The sequence below is a fragment of the Pseudonaja textilis genome, chromosome Z (genome assembly GCF_049901715.1).
Source record: "Pseudonaja textilis isolate UNSWEBS1 chromosome Z, rPseTex1.2, whole genome shotgun sequence".
Classification (NCBI taxonomy): Eukaryota; Metazoa; Chordata; class Lepidosauria; order Squamata; family Elapidae; genus Pseudonaja; species Pseudonaja textilis.
Genome location: NC_142008.1, coordinates 117,666,770 through 117,683,271, shown reverse-complemented (window position 1 = coordinate 117,683,271; position 16,502 = coordinate 117,666,770). Strand labels below are relative to the sequence as shown.

The window sequence follows — 16,502 nt, the reverse complement described above, 5'->3', positions numbered from 1 at the left end:
ATGGTTTTGTATTGTGATCTGAGGAAGGAAGGAAGGAAGTGAAGGAAGGAAGGAAGGAAGGAAGGAAGGAAGGAAGGAAGGAAGGAAAAATATGTACTTTATCTGATCCTCTTATGGTACACAAACTCTCCACGTGACCTGATTTTCTAGGAGCTTCTTTATACCTCTCTAGGGATATGCAAATATCATAATGAAGTATTCCCCTTTATAAGCAGGGTTCTCGTTTTAGTTCTTTATATTTCCTTCAAGTTGTACATGTCAGACTGGAGGAAAAAGACTTTAAAAAGACACTATGAATTTCTTGCTGTTTTTCTTTTCTCTGATAGCCATGCCAAAATGTAAGAACCCAATTTTAGAGAAAGCAACTGTGATTATTTTTTTCCAGGTGCTCGTGTGCCCTGATCGTTTTTTATCTTTTATTTCTTTAGGGTCCCTTGCTGAGGTTCAACTTGAATCATCGGGGCCTGGAACTGTAAGACCAGGACAAAATCTCAATTTGGTCTGTAAAGTTACTGGTGTCTCCATCACTAGTAGTAGCTATGCTTGGAACTGGGTCCGTCAGCCTCCAGGGAAAGGCTTAGAATGGATTGCCAGAATCTTTCCCAATGATGGGAGAAAATGGTTTTCATCTTCTCTTCAAAGCCGCACCACCATTACTTCAGACAATCCCAAGAATGAATATTCTCTTCAGTTGAACTCCATGTCAGCTTCTGACATGGCCATCTATTATTGTGCTGGAGATGCACACTGACTGATTTTGCCTGATTTTCTGGGCAAAAACAGGAAACTGATTCTGACTCTGGGTTTTTTTTTTCTTCCATGAAAAAAAAAAAACATTCAGACCAATAAAATCATTTGAATTTTTGGAGGAATATAACTCCAAGAACATCAAAACAATGAATTCATTGTGGAATCTTAAATTCATCTTGAGGCTATGACATTCTACCCACTTGATCCATCTAACTGAATCCACTCCAGTTAATTGATATGAATTGTATAAAGCCAAACTGTAAATACAATGATGTTGATGACATGGAAGTGAGATGCTATTTTTGCATGGGTAGAAATGGGGTAATGTTTGGATCATAATGTCCTTAAACAAAATGAAAAGAATCAGAAGTTGTAGGAAAAAGGAAGTTATCGGAGGTGTCCACAGTTACAATAGGAGTCGTTCACTATTTGGAAGTTCACACAAAAAGAAGGGGTGCACATTTTTTCTCATGGGATGTTCAAAACAATGGATTAAAAAACAAAGAAGGAGAGGTCCATAGCAGCTATCAAGCATGGTCTAGGCTGTTCAATGACATGGTTAGTTCTCTTGCACTAGTGGTTTTCTCTAGTATCTGTCAGAGGAACTAGAGTAGATCTCACCCTGAATACAGAGCTGGGCTGTTTTACCTTTAAGCTCACTTTCAGTTCGAAAGTTTAGATCAGAATTTCATGATACAATTTTCTTATTTTTCTTTCTTTTTCACTTCTTACAACAGAGGCCCATGCATAAGCTAAAGCCCCTTTATAAAACTTGAATTATTGAGATCTTGGGAATAGCAGAAAATGTCATATTCATGTCTTTGTTTCAATAGTCAATGGATGAGCAAATGAAAATATCTCTTGGTTAGTAGAGTTAACCAAGAAATCTTAACTCTAACTTAAGGTCCTCAGATAATTATGGTCACAAGATATGAAAAAGTAGGAAATGAGAAATCAAAAAAGCCATTCCTTGTGAAAAATGATGGGTATCAGAGGTTTTGTGAAATAGTCTGTTTCCAAAACAATCCTTCTTAAAATAAACTCTCCTGCAAAACCGTGTATGTGTATGTGTGTTACAAACCCTAAGTGAATCATCTCATGTACTTTACTGTCAAAGGGGCAAAACCTATGCTGTAGTTTTGGTTCATTTTTAAAATGTTGGCCATATTTGCACTGAATGTTGCACTTCAGTATTAAGAGAGCACCTTTCCTGTCTAAGTATTTATCCCCCTTGTCTGTCTGTCTGTCTGTCTGTCTGTCTGCCTGTCTGTCTGTCTGTCTATCTATCTATCTATCTATCATCTCAATCTAATCTAATCTAATCTAATCTAATCTATTTATCTATCATCTATCTTTTCCATCCAATGGAACATTCACACGTTTTTCAAGTGCAATATAATGGATGGGTTTTCACCTTTAAAACCTTCATGGATACCCGAGGAATCTTGTACCAATTATATCTTCCTTTTGCACCCAAGACAACCAGGGAGGGCATGCTGCATTTCCATTGGAAAGGGAATTTTGACTGACAGGATCTATGATGAGGTCTTCCCCCACCCACCACCCACTTAATGAATAACTTATCCAGGTAGCTGAGGGAAACCTCCCCATTTTTCCATTTGTTCCAAATGTGTTAAGACCTAACTTTGCCAATTAGCATAGGGGCCTATGTTGCAGCTATGGGGATGGTTGAGAACCAGAGCATACCCCTCCTGGACTGTTAACTTCCTTGCCTTCAAACTTTAACTCAATTTACTTTTCCAGGGAAATTTTACCTTGTTTTTCATTCAGTTTTTAGGCTATGTTTTATTAATATATTTATATGGTTTCATTATACAGTTGAAAATGGCCCAGAGATGAGGTGGATAGTATAATATGAAGGAAGGAAGGAAGGAAGGAAGGAAGGAAGGAAGGAAGGAAGGAAGGAAGGAAGGAAGGAAGGAAGGAAGGAAGGAAGGAAGGAAGGAAGGAAGGAAGCTGATGTAACACTGTGAAAAACAGACTTGTGCTACAAGGATGAAAAATTGTTTTGTATTGTGATTTGTTAAAGGAAGGAAGAATGGAAGGAAGGGAGAGAGGGAGGGAGGGAGTCTTTCTCCAGACTCTCCTATAGAATACAAGTTCACCTTGCTTTCTAAGATCTCTTTTATAGCCCACTGATTTATGCAAATATCATCAGGTGTTCTCCTTTAAAAGCAGAACTCTCTGATTCATGGCCATATTTTGTTCAAAGTCTAAAGGTTGAATTGGAGGAAATTTGTTTAAGGGACCATGATGAATTACTGTCTGGTTTTCTTTTTTCTGATAGCCATGTCAAAATGTGAGTACATAATTTTACAGAAACCGACAATATTATTTCTTTTTCTGAGGTATATGAATTCTAATTTTTATTTCTCTTACTTCTCTAGGGTCCCTTGCTGAGGTTCAACTTGTATCATCAGGGCCTGGAACTGTAAGACCAGGACAAAACCTCAATTTACTCTGTAAAGTTACTGGTGTTTCCATCACTGATGGAAGCTATGCTTGGAACTGGGTCCGTCAGCCTCCAGGGAAAGGCTTAGAATGGATTGCCAGAATCTTCCCCCATAATGGGGGAAAATGGTACTCATCTTCTCTTCAAAGCCGCACCACCATTGCTTCAGACAACTCCAAGAATGAATATTCCCTTCAGTTGAACTCCATGTCAGCTACTGACACTGCCATGTATTATTGTGCCAGAGATGCACAGTGACTGATCCTGCTGTCTCTTCTGGGCAAAAACAGGAAACTGATTCTGACTGTGCTTAACATTCAGATCAACATTCAGACAAGTGAAGTCATTTGAATTTTTGGAGGAATATAACTCCAAGAAGAACATCAAAATAAAGGACTCACTGTTGAGTCCTAAATTCATCTTGAGACTATGACATTCTACCCAATTAATCCACCTGAACTAAATTTTGGGATATCTGAGGAAACTAGTCACGTGTCATGTGCAAAGAGAGTGAAATATCAGGAATATCATTACCTTTTTTCCAACACTAATTAGGGTTTATGAACACATGTACCAACATAACCACATAATTTAGAGACTAATTGCAATAGGAGCTGTTCTTCAAATAATATTTTCCATTACTTTTCATTTCCACCATATATCAAAGGAAAGAGAAGGTTATCTATAAAGGTCTCTCTTAGATGAACTCCATCTGAGTAAGAAAGGAGTCTTGGAGGTCTTCTAGTCCAGTGGTTGCCAACTTTTTGGACTTCAAAATCATAATTCTAAACCCCAGGGACCACTAATATGAATTTTGACTGATGGTGGCTTGCTGACATTGGTGGGAGAAAGAGAGAGATCTGATCTCACGTCTCTCCCTCCCTCCCTCCCTCCCTCCCCTTCTCTCTCTCTCTCTCACCCACACACCCACACCCACAAACACACAGAGGCAGGGGTGGGATTCAAATTTCTTAACAACCGGTTTTGTGGGCATAGCCTAATTTGTGGGGGTGGCTTGGGAGACATGTGACTGGCTAGGCATGGCTTGTATGTAAATATTATGTAAATATTGATATTTTTATTTAAAAAAGAGAAACTTTTACCGCAAATCAGGCAAATCAGGCATGCAGATTGAGTTGCTCACAGAATCACAGATTCACTCAGAGATCTATCTGCCATCAGCTACCTGAGTCAGCACTGAATAATGGAACTTTCAGGCCTAAGGAAGTTTCAGCTCTGCTTAAAAGAACAGCTGATGGTCAGGTGAAAAAAAAGGAAAAATAGCAACTTAGGAGGCAAGTTTGTCAGGTAAGGAATGACTGGGCAGGGAGGGTTCCTATGGGCCATGTGGGCCTTGTGTTCCCATGCAGCCTGGATTAATTGCTATGGGGGGTGCTCTTGGGGTGACATTTCTCTGCGGCCCACCAAAATGTTCTCACAGACCACCAGTGGGCTATGGCCCACCAGTTGGTGATGACTGTTCTAGTCCAACTCCCTGCTCAGGCAGGAAACCCTACATCATTTCAGGTTGGTTGTCCAAGTGGAGAGGGGTGGGGCCAGCCAGTGGCATGATTTGCCAGTTCTCCTAACTGCAAAGAGTCATGACAACTGGTTCTATAGAAGTGGTTCGAACTGGTAAAATCCCAGCCCTCCAGTAAACACAATCTTTTTTTAAAAAACAAATTTTATTAATTTTACAAAACAATATACAGACAAACAAAGCATAGGATATAATAACGTAAGAGATCTTTTTCTGAAAAAAACAATAAGACATCTTATTTAAAGACAGAATAATTCCAAATTATCACATTTCCATATGAACACAATTTGATATATATATTTACCTTATCTGTTCAACTTCATATCTTATCCCAACTTCTCTTTATTACTCCCTTTCCTTCTATTTATTCAAATTATATTTCTATTACTTCAGATTGTATACATTTTTTATATCCATCTGTCTTATTTACAATTTCATTGTTCTCTTCCAACGTTCTTCTTACATTCTTCTAAAATTTTATTAATTCAAACGTAGACGTATAAAACACAAAACATAAATACCTAAAACTTCTTTTGGAAAGTGGCTTACCCCGGGTTATCTCTTTTTATTAATCATCTTTGTTGCTCTCCTCAGCATTCTTTCTAGTGTCTCAATTTCTTCTTTACATCGTGCTGACCAGAACTGAATGCAGTATTCCAAGTGTGGCCTTATAAATTGGTATTAACACTTCATGTGATCTTGATTCTATCTCTCTGTTTATGCAGCCTAGAACTGTGTTGACTATTTTAGCTGCTGCACATTCCTATGAAAATAAACACAAACACACATCCTTCACATTCTATACATTGAATTGAAACCCCTTGAAATTGCATTAATATTCCGCTATTCAGTAGAATTCAATTGAGAGAGTCTTGACTTACTGATTGAAAAGGCCAAAAACAGTCTCTCTTCATTTATAGTTCAGAAGAGATTTCCTGTAGGGGGCACCAAAGCGCTGCAAATCAGAAATACAGATACAGGTTGAGACCAAGCAATGATATTGGTAAATATAAACAGCAGAATATTTCTAAGACAAATGCAATCTAGGGGGCAACCGCCATGCCCTTGATTAAAGGCCTAAAGACCAAAACACATGAAGAACAGTTGCAGGAATTGGGTTTAGAGAAATGAAAGGCTAGATTTTGCAATGATAGCACTATTCCAGTCTCTGAGGGGCTACCACGATGAAGAAACTGTGAAACTTACATTTTCCAAAGCACCAAAGGATGGAAACAATGGATGGAAATTAATCAAGGAGAAATGCAACTGGAACTAGGGAGAAACTTCCTGTCAGAGAGGACAATTAACCAATGGAACGTCCATGGAGATTTTCAGTCATCCAGGTCATGGTTGTCCCAAAGGTGCTTTTTCAAGAGGCCACCGGACTTTCTGGTTTTTGTTTGGACACATTTCAAGATGAAGCAGCTTCTTAGATGAGAAGCAAAACCTCTTCAAAGAAAATCCAGAAAATCCAGTTCCCTCTTGAGCCCCTTTGGGATAACCAGTGGAACAGCTTGCCTTCAGAAGTTGTAGGTGCTTCATCACTGAAGGTTTTTAAGAAAACATTGGACAGCCACCTATCTGAGATGGTATAAAGTCTCCTGCTTGAGCAGAGGGTTGGACCAGAAGATCTCCAAGGTCCCTTGCAGCTCTACTCTAATTGATTGATTGGTCTCTTTTTTAGTTCAATTTAAGTTTCATTCTGTTTATCTGCTATTTCTCTTTTACTCCTCTCACCCCAAACCTCTTTTTTCCAGCAATCCCCAAACTAAAATTTTCAATTACTTTTCATATTCATTGCTTTACTAAAAAAGGCAGAATATTATTAAGTAGAACTCTGGGGAATTATGGGAACGATGGCAAATTGAATAACTTGATGGGTTTTAGTAGTCAGGAGACCAGGATTGTTGCAGCTATTAAGAATAGTGGTAGAATCTATCCATAATACTTCTTGAGATGTTTGTAAGATCCTTTTTTTTGGGGGGGGAGGAACTTTATTCAGTTTTTCACATTAAAAACAAAAATATCCTTTTAGTGGACAGCATATTTCCGGGTCATCATCTTTACATACAAATATGACAGCAATTATACATTGATATATGCATACTTAATTCTATTATTGCCTTTTCCGTTCCAAATTTTCAGTAAAGAGAGAAATAAACACATTAATTCTGGCCTCTTTCATTAATCTCAATCGATTTTATTTCATTTCAATTATTTCAAATATGATCCTTTGGTATTTGTTTTTAAACATAAAGATAAACAATATGTGTTTGCATAATAATAATAATAATAATAATAATAATAAAGTTTAATTATAAGTTCTTTCATTAATCTCAATCTAAACATCTTTTTATTTCATTTCAATTATTTCAAATATAATCCTTAATATTTATTTTAAAAATAAAAATAAACAATATATATTTGCCTAATAGTAGTAATAATGAAGTTACCAATGTCTCTCCTTGCTTTTAATAATCTATATTAAATTTATTAATTTAGCTGGTTCTTTAGTCTCTCATATTCCCTTTCCATTACACATTTTTTTTGTGAATTCTAAATTAATACAAATTTTAACACACCCACACAAAAAGAAAAAAGAACAAATATAAGTTTCCCCTCTTTTACCATTTTGAGTGTGACACCTTAATGATTAGAATATACTTTTATTCCCTCATCTTAATTCCCAATAAACCATTAATCATTACATCTTTTCAGTTGGATTCCACAGCATATTTCCCCCTCCCCTTTAATAAGAGTTATCAGTTTCTATATTACCCTATTTTCTAAATATTTTTAATTGCAGAAATATTATTACCCCTTGTCACCCTGTGGAATCCCCTTTTTAATTCATCAACCATTATCTCTGAAAAAGCAATATCTTTTCAACGTTTTACTAGTTCTGTGTTTCTTTCTTTCACACGCCTGTTTCTTACTGCTTCTCCTCCTCCTCTTTTCCCCATATCTTTTCTCATTCCAATTTGTATCCCTCTTTCTTAATATCTTCCTTTCCCCCTTTCTGCTGAGTCTTTCTGCCTTTCCTAACTTCACAGGTATTCCCTCTTTTAATTGCTTTCTTAAAACTCAACTTTTTAACCTTCCTTCTTTCCCCACTTCTTTGTAGAGTTCTTTGTGTTAATTGTCTATTTAAAATGTCTTCTCCTTGAGTCAATTCCTCCTCCTCTGAGAATCTTTCTTCTTGTTCTTCGATCGCCATTTCCATTTTTTCTAGCACAAAGCAAAGTGATTCGCCTCTTTCCTGTAGTAATTCTCTCATATTTTTAAGTTCCATTTTTAATTCCCGAAGAGATATCATCATTCTTATATTTTATGATTGTTAAAGTCCACAAAAAGAAACCACTTTTACTTTCCTTCTTTCTTCTTTCAGTTTTTTTAAAGTTCTCAGTTATTCCAGTCCAGGGTTTATACCAAAAACATCAATCAGTCCCACAATCTTTCCTTGCTTTTTCCTTTATTCTGGTTCTGCTTTCACCTTCTAAAATTCTTACTTTGTTTCAATATTTCTGTAATGTTATATCCACACCAGTTCATTCAAAAACAGGATGCTTTCCCTTTTATTTGAACCAAATTTTTATCAAAAGGTGACACTCTCCATTATACAAAGTCCTCACCTTTTTCCCCTGTTTTTTTTATTTAAGGTTTTTCGAACCTCAATATTCCAACACAATCCAGTCTCCAATTTGTAAACTTTGTTATTATTATTCTTTGACAATCTTAAGTCCAGCTTTAGTTTTATACTTGTTTAATCCCAAATTATTTTAGTCCAATTTCATTAAATCTTTAATTCCAGCTTCTTCCTTTCCTGGTTCAAAGCCCCATTTAGCTGTCAAAAATATTTTTCTTTTTTTCTCTGTCCCTTTGTAATTTTTCCGCTCACTTTTCTTTTCTTAAAAATTTTATGTTACCTTAATCCCGAGGTACTTTTGTTTAGTTATATTGCCCAGTTGTCCCAGTTCAGATGTTATCCACCTCTTTCTTCCCTCCTGCACAAATCTTAGTCGAGCTGAGTCATCTTCTTCGGGATGGCCATTTTGGACCACCACTGCAGTCGTCTTCGGAAGGAAAAAAAACCAAGCCCAGGAGGGGGAGATGCGGCTCCCCACAATCAGACTTGCTGCTTCCTCTTACTCTGCTGCCCCTCCAAGGCAGTTTCAGCCCCTAATCAGAATGATTGGGGCTCTCCGATGAAGGAGCACAAATGATAGCCACAGAGAGTTGCGATCTACCGTCCGTTGGCAAGGAGGCTCCGCCTTTTTCCAAGTAGTACAGTTAATAAATATAGTCAAGCTATGATTAAATAGACACAAAATTTTGGAATATCTGAGGAAACTAGTTACGTTTCCTGTGCAAAGAGAGTGAAATATCAGGAGTAACAGCATCCTATTTGTTTTCCATCATTAGTTAAAATTTTTGAACCAATGTGCCAACAAAACCACATAATTAAGGGACTAATTGCAATAGGAGCTATTCCTCAAACTAATATTTTCTATTAGTTTTCATTTCCACTCTATATCAAAGAAAGGAGAAGGTTGTCTAGTATCTTTTCATTGAAATCTTGGCCCTACAGTTTAATTGTCTATATTAGAACAGAAGCAATTGCTATGCTGTTGTGAATAGCTCAAGAATGTCAGTCTACACTCAAGCCATTGTTATCTAGACTTGCCATAATTCTGAGACATTTGAGGAAATGTCATGGGTCAAAACAAAAACCTCAGGAACAACAACTTTCCACCTGTATGAGTACACTAGGTATTTTTTCTGAATAGCTAAGTGCCAATGAAACAGCTGGATTCAAACAGGAAGTCCAATATGGGAAATAAAATTCTTTTTTCTCTGACAAGGTATGGTTGCGGTCTCAAAAGGAACCTTTTCCTATTTTACATTATAATGAGTATTGGGAAATTTGCCCTAAGATTTTGATTGGGATTACTATTCTAACAGGCTAAGGGCTGGGTTGTAAATTTTGAAAGGGAGGGAGGGAGGAAGGAAGGAAGGAAAATGACGGACTTTATCTATATCCTCTTATTGAATAGTGGGAAATTTGCCCAAAGATCAGGATTAGGCTGACAAAAGATGGTGAAAATCTTAGTTTTCTAACAGGCATTTGGGCTGGGTTGTGAATATAGAGAGAGAGGGAGGAAAGAAAGAAGGGAGGAAGGAAAACAATGGCCTTTATCTATATCTTAGGCAAGGTGGATAGTATAGAAAATCAATCAATCAATCAATAGTATTTATAAATTTTCCCAAAAATCTAGATGGGGCTGATATAAGACTGAAAATCTGTCCTGTGCTACAAGCATGAGAAATGGTTTTGTATTGTGTTCTGAGAAATGGTTTTGTACTGTGATCTGAGGAAGGAAGGAAGGAAGGAAGGAAGGAAGGAAGGAAGGAAGGAAGGAAGGAAGGAAGGAAGGAAGGAAGGAAAGAAAGAAGGAAAGAAGGAAGGAAGGAAGGACATTTATGGACTTTATCTGTATCTTCTTATTGTATACCATTGAACCTGGCTTTCTAGGACCATCTTTATACCTCTCTAGGAATATGCAAATATCATAATGAAATATTCCTCTTTATAAGCAGGCTTCTCATTTTAGTTCTTTACATTTCCTTCAAGTTGTACATGTCAAAGTGGAGGAAAAAGACTTTAAAAGACACTATGAATTTCTTGCTGTTTTTCTTTTCTCTGATAGCCATGCCAAAATGTAAGAACCCAATTTTAGAGAAAGCAACTGATTTTTTTCCAGATGCTCGTGTATCCTGATTGTTTTTTGTCTTTTATTTCTTTAGGGTCCCTTGCTGAGGTATAACTTGTGTCATTGGGGCCAGAAACTGTAAGACCAGGACAAAATCTCAATTTGGACTGTAAAATTAGTAGTCTCTCCATCACTAGTAGTAGCTATGCTTGGAATTGGGTCCATTAGCCTCCAAGGAAAGGCTTAGAATGGATTGCTAGAATCTTTCCGAATGATGGGAGAAAATGGTTTTCATCTTCTCTTCAAAGCCGCACCACCATTGCTTCAGACAACTCCAAGAATGAATATTTCTTTCAGTTGAACTCCATGTCAGCTTCTGACACGGTCATCTATTATTGTGCCAGAGATGTGCACTGACTGATTTTGCCTGATCTTCTAGGCAAAAAAAGGAAACTGATTCTGAGGGTTTTTTTTTCTTCTTCTATGAAATCATTTGAATTTTTGGAGGACTATAACTCCAAGGAGAACATCAAAACAATAGACTCATTGTTGGAGTCCTAAATTCAGGGGTGGGATTCTACCAGTTCTGTCCACCTCTGTAGAACCGGTAGTTCTGAAGAGCAGCAGAGAAAGAGCATACATAGAACCGGTTCTATGTCTGCCGTTGTTTTGGTCCACCTGCCTGCCCGGTCTCTTACCTGTCCTTTATTTCCTGCTTTTTCAACTGCAGCTGCTTTGCACGATGCAGCTGTGGTTGAAAAAGTAGGAAAAAAGTGGTTTTCCAAATGTTGCGCACTTGCACACAGCGCTACTTAGCTGTCTGGGCAGCTCAATAGGTCATAAATTGCACCCGTGCAACTCACATGATGCAGAGCGACATAACAGAGAGTTATACTGGTTGGATCCCATCCCTGCCTAAATTCATCTTGAAGCTATGTCATTCTACCCAATTGATACATCTGACTGAATCTACTCCATTTAATTTATATGAATTTTGTAAAGCAAAACAGTAAACACAATCTTGATAGCATGGAAATGAGATGCTATTTTTGCAGCTCACTACAGACATAGAAATGGGGTAGAGCTTGCATCACAATGTCCTTAAAAAATGGAAAAAATCAGAAATGGTTGGAAAAGCTATCTGAGGTGTCCACAGATATAATAGCAGGTTTTTTTTTTCCATATCTGAAGGCTCACACAAAAAGAAAGGGTAGACTTTTTATCTAATGTCTCTCACAGCATGATCAATCCTATGCATTAAAATTACAAAGAAGGAGGAGCTTCCAGTTGAGCCCTCCTTGCCAATGGACCAGAGACCACAATCATCCATGGTTTTGATCTGTGCTCGTTCATTGGAGAGCCCCAATTGTGTTGATTAGGGGCTGAAGCTGCCTTGGAGGGGTGGTGGAGAAAGGGGAAGCCATCAGCATTGAGGGGAGCTGCATCTCCTCCTTTTGGCTGGGCAATATTTCCCCCTGAAAATGATTGTAGTGGTGGTCTAAAATGGCCACCATGAAGAGGAGGACCCAGCTGGACTAAGAGTGTGCCAGGAGTGAAGAAAGAGGCAGACAGTATGAGAGCTGGGACAACTGGGAGCAACAATTAAATAAAAGGTAGCCCAGGACTAACATAGTAAGAATTTTTAAGAAAGAAAAGAAAGCAGCAGAAACATAAAGGGAAGAAAAAAAGGGAAAATAATTTTGACAGTTGAACGGGGCTTCAAACCACGAAAGCAAGAAGCCGGGGAAAGATACTTAATTAAATTGGACTAAGATACCTTGGTACTAAATAGGCATAATTTAAGCTGGACTTAAGAGTGCCAAAGAAAAAAGAAGGGAAGATATATAATAATTGGAGATTTGATTGTTTTGGAATATGGAGGTTTGAAAAGCCCTGAATAATAAAACAGGAGAAGAAAGGTTTTACATAATGGAGAGTACCATCTAGTGGACAAAACTTAACTAAAAAAAAAAGGTCCTGCTTCTCTACGAACGTGATTAGATACAAGTAAAGGAAATATTGAAACAATAAAACAGGAACCCTGAAAAGTGAAAGTTGAATCTGAATAAAAGAAGAAGAAAAAGACTGACTTTGGGATTAATTGATGATTTTGGTATAGACCCATTGTGGGAATAATTGTGAATCTAGAAAGTCTGAAGAAGGAAGAAGAAAAATAGAAGTTGATTCTTGGATTTTAATGACTATAAGATATTAAAGTGTGCAATGATGTTATCTCTTCAGGAACTAAAAATGGAAATTAAAAATATGAAAGAATTATTACAGGAAAGAGGTGAATCATTGGGCTTTGTTTTAAAATCTTTGGAAATGGTGATTGAAGAATATGAAGAAAGAACCTCAGAAGGAGGAGTTGATTCAAGGAGAAGCCATCTTTAATAAACATTTAACACAAAGAACACTACAAAGAAGAGGCAAAAGAAGGAGGGTTAAAAACTTGAGATTCAAGAAGGTAACTAAAAAGGGGAATACGTGAGAAACTAGGAAAGGCAAAAAGAAACAGCAGAAAATTAAAATGGGGAAGGAAGATATAAAGAGAGAGGAAATAAAAACTGGAGGGGGAAAAGATGTGGAAAAATAAAGGGGAAGAGAGCCAATGAGAAACAGGAGCAGGCAACAAAGAAATATGGGAATTGTAAAATATTGAAAACAATCTGTCTATTTAAAAGACACAGAGATAATGGTTGATTAAGAATTAAGAAAAGGGGATCCCGCATGGAGTTGAGGGGTAATATGAAAGTATTTTCAATTATAAATTAGTTAAACAATAGGGAAATACTGATTATTAAGAGGAAGGATGGACACTGATAATTTTTATTACATTTTATTACGTTATTTCTATCTTTAAAAGAAATATCAATGTTTAATAAATACATTGAAATAATTGAAATGAACTGTGAGAATGTTTAGAATGAGACTAATATCAGTGACCAGGATTAGCTAAATGGATTTTTTTTCTTTTTTTTTTTGAAACTATAAACAAATTTTATCAAATCGACAGCGGTAAATACAATGTGGAATCTGACTGCAAAGATATAAATGTTATGTAGTTTATAGGGGATTATTTATATTATAATTAGTTAAAAATAAATGTTTGTTGGGAATTAAAAATGAGGGAATTCAAGAATACTAAACCATTGGGGTGGCACACCCAAATTAGTAAATGGTGGGGGGACTTATTTTTGTTTGTTCTTTTTCTTCTGTAAAAGCTTGCATTAATTTAGAATTCATGGAAAGAATCTGTGATGAAACTACAAATTTGACAGATAAAAGTATTAAAGGTAATAAATATGAAGATATGGGAATTGTATATAATCTAAATGAGGAAAGAGTATTTTGGAAAAGGCAATAAGAAGAGAATTAAGTAAAATTTGGATAAGGCATGAAGTTGAATGTAAAAGATGAATAATATAACTATTGTCATATTTGCATGTAAAAGTGGGAACCCAGAATCATATTGTCCACTGAAAAGAGCTTTTTTTGTGTGTGTGTTCTATAATGTGAAAAACTGAAATAAAACTTGTTTAAAAAAATTACAAAGAAGGAGATGACCACACTAGGCATCAAATTTGAAACAGGCCATACAATGTTGTGGTTAGTACTCTTTCAACCTTCTGTCTGTCTGTCTGTCTGCCTGTCTGTCTATCCATCTGTCTATCCATCCATCAGTCCGTCTGTCTGTCTGTCTATCTATCTATCTATCTATCTATCTATCTATCTATCTATCTATCTATCTATTTATCTATCTATCTATCTATTATCACCAATCATGTTCTACATCAAATGGAACATTCACATTTTTTCTGAGTCCAATACAATAGATTTGTGTCACCTATAAAACCCTTAATGGTATTGGGCATAGATACCTGAGAAATCTTGTCCAAATTATATCTTCTTCTTGCATCCAAGACAGTCAGAGAGGGCATGCTGCAATTTCACTGGAAAAGGAGTTTTGACTGACAGGATCTAGTATGAGGGCTTCCCCGCTCCCGTTCTGAGGAGCCATTTTGTCCCCATTACATCTGGGACTCATCCCACACAGTAAAGCAGGTAGTTTATAGATGGATAGAATTCTTTATTGGCCAAGTGTGATTGGACACACAAGGAATTTGTCTTGGTGCAAATGTTCTCAGTGTACGTAAAAGAAAGAAACAACAACAAGATTACAGTCACACACTCATAAGTGGGAGGAGATGGGTGAAAGGAAGGATGGGAGGATTATCCGATTGGATAGGGAGTTTTGACTGGCAGGATCTAGGTTGAGGTCCTTTCCCCACCTTTTATGGCATTTCTTACTTGGAGAATTGAGGCAGAATCCCAATCTTCCCATTTTCTCAGTGTGTTAAGACCTGACTTTGCCAATTATAAAGTTATAAAGATATGTTGCAGCTCTGGGGATGGATGGTGCCCAGAGGATGTTCCTGCTGTCCTGTTGACTTCCTGGTCTTCAAATTTTAACTTGATTTATTTTTTGGATTAAACTACTTTTTTATTAATGTGTGTGTGTGTTTTGTGTGTGTGTGTGTGTGTGTGTGTGTATGTATATATACATATACATACATACACAGACAGACAGATAGTACATATAGTTGAAAAGAGTCCAGAATCACTTAGGTAAGGTGAATAGTATAGAAAATCAATCAATCAATCATTAGTATTGATAAATTTTCCCAAAGATCTGTATGCTTTTGTATTGTGATCTGAGAAAGGAGGGAGGGAAGGAAGGAAGGAAGGAAGGAAGGAAGGAAGGAAGGAAGGAAGGAAGGAAGGAAGGAAAAATATGGACTTTATCTGTATCCTCTTATTGTGTACAAACTCTCCACTAAACCTGGCTTTCCAGGAGCGTCTTTATACCTTACTAGGAATATGCAAATATCAAAATTTATTTATTTATTTATTTATTTGATTTGTCAATTGTTTACAAGATAATAAGTATAAGTGTATACATAGTTATGAATACATGAAATGGGTAATGAAATATTCCTCTTTATAAGCAGGGTTCTCATTTTAGATCTTTACATTTCCTTCAAATTGTACATGTCAGACTGGAGGAAAAAGACTTTAAAAAGACACTATGAATTTCTTGCTGTTTTTCTTTTCTCTGATAGCCATGCCAAAATGTAAGAACACAGTTTTAGAGAAAGCAACTGTGATTTTTTTTTTCAGATGCTCGTGAATAACTCCCTGTCTCTTACATTTTTAGGGTCCCTTTCTGAGGTTCAACTTGTGTCATCAGGATCAGGAACTGTAAAGCCAGGACAAAATCTCAATTTGCTCTGTAAAGTTACTGGTTACTCCATCACTGATAGAAGCTATGCTTGGAGCTGGGTCTGTCAGCCTTCAGGGAAAGGCTTAGAATGGATTGCCAGAATCTTTCCCAATGATGGGAGAAAATGGTTTTCATCGTCTCTTCAAAGCCGCACCACCATTGCTTCAGACAATTCCAAGAATGAATATTCTCTTCAGTTGAACTTCATGTGAGCTTCTGACACTGCCATGTATTATTGTGCCAGAGATGCACACTGACTGATTTTGCCTTTTCTTCTGAACAAAAACAGGAAACTGATTCTAACTGATTTCTGTTCCATGCAGTAGACTACATTCAGAGAAACGAGATTTAATAGCAGTTCTTTCTCTATCTGAAAACTCAAACAAAGAGAAAGGGTTGACTTTTTTCTCATGGCACTACTGATCTTCCCTAGTTATTTGTCAGAGGAACTAGAATACAGATAGTCCCCGACTTAAAATAGTTCATTTAAATATAAGCCAATTGAAAATTATAACAGCACTGACTTATGAATCATTTTTCACATTTTTGACACTTTCACAGTTATGATCCCAGGATCAAAATCCAGATGCTTGGCTCATATTTATGATGGTTTCAGGGGTCATGTGATTCCTTTTCGCAACCTTATGACAAGCAAAGTCAATGTGGAAGTCGGATTCACTTAACAAACCTGTTACTTAAGAACTGCAGGGATTCACTTTAACATCTGTGGCAAGTAAGGTCGTA

At 36.8% G+C, this 16,502-nt stretch overlaps 1 long non-coding RNA gene and 1 pseudogene across 2 annotated transcripts in view; one reads left to right on the top strand and one right to left on the bottom strand.

Annotated features, from left to right (window-relative positions):
- Window positions 1-16,502, bottom strand: part of LOC148124322 (vomeronasal type-2 receptor 26-like) — a 44,706-nt pseudogene that overhangs the window by 10,158 nt on the left and 18,046 nt on the right. The window lies entirely within an intron of this gene.
- On the top strand, window positions 238-669 carry LOC113452239 (uncharacterized). Its single transcript, XR_015740370.1, has 2 exons — window positions 238-338; window positions 429-669. It is a non-coding gene; the product is annotated as an uncharacterized LOC113452239 (long non-coding RNA).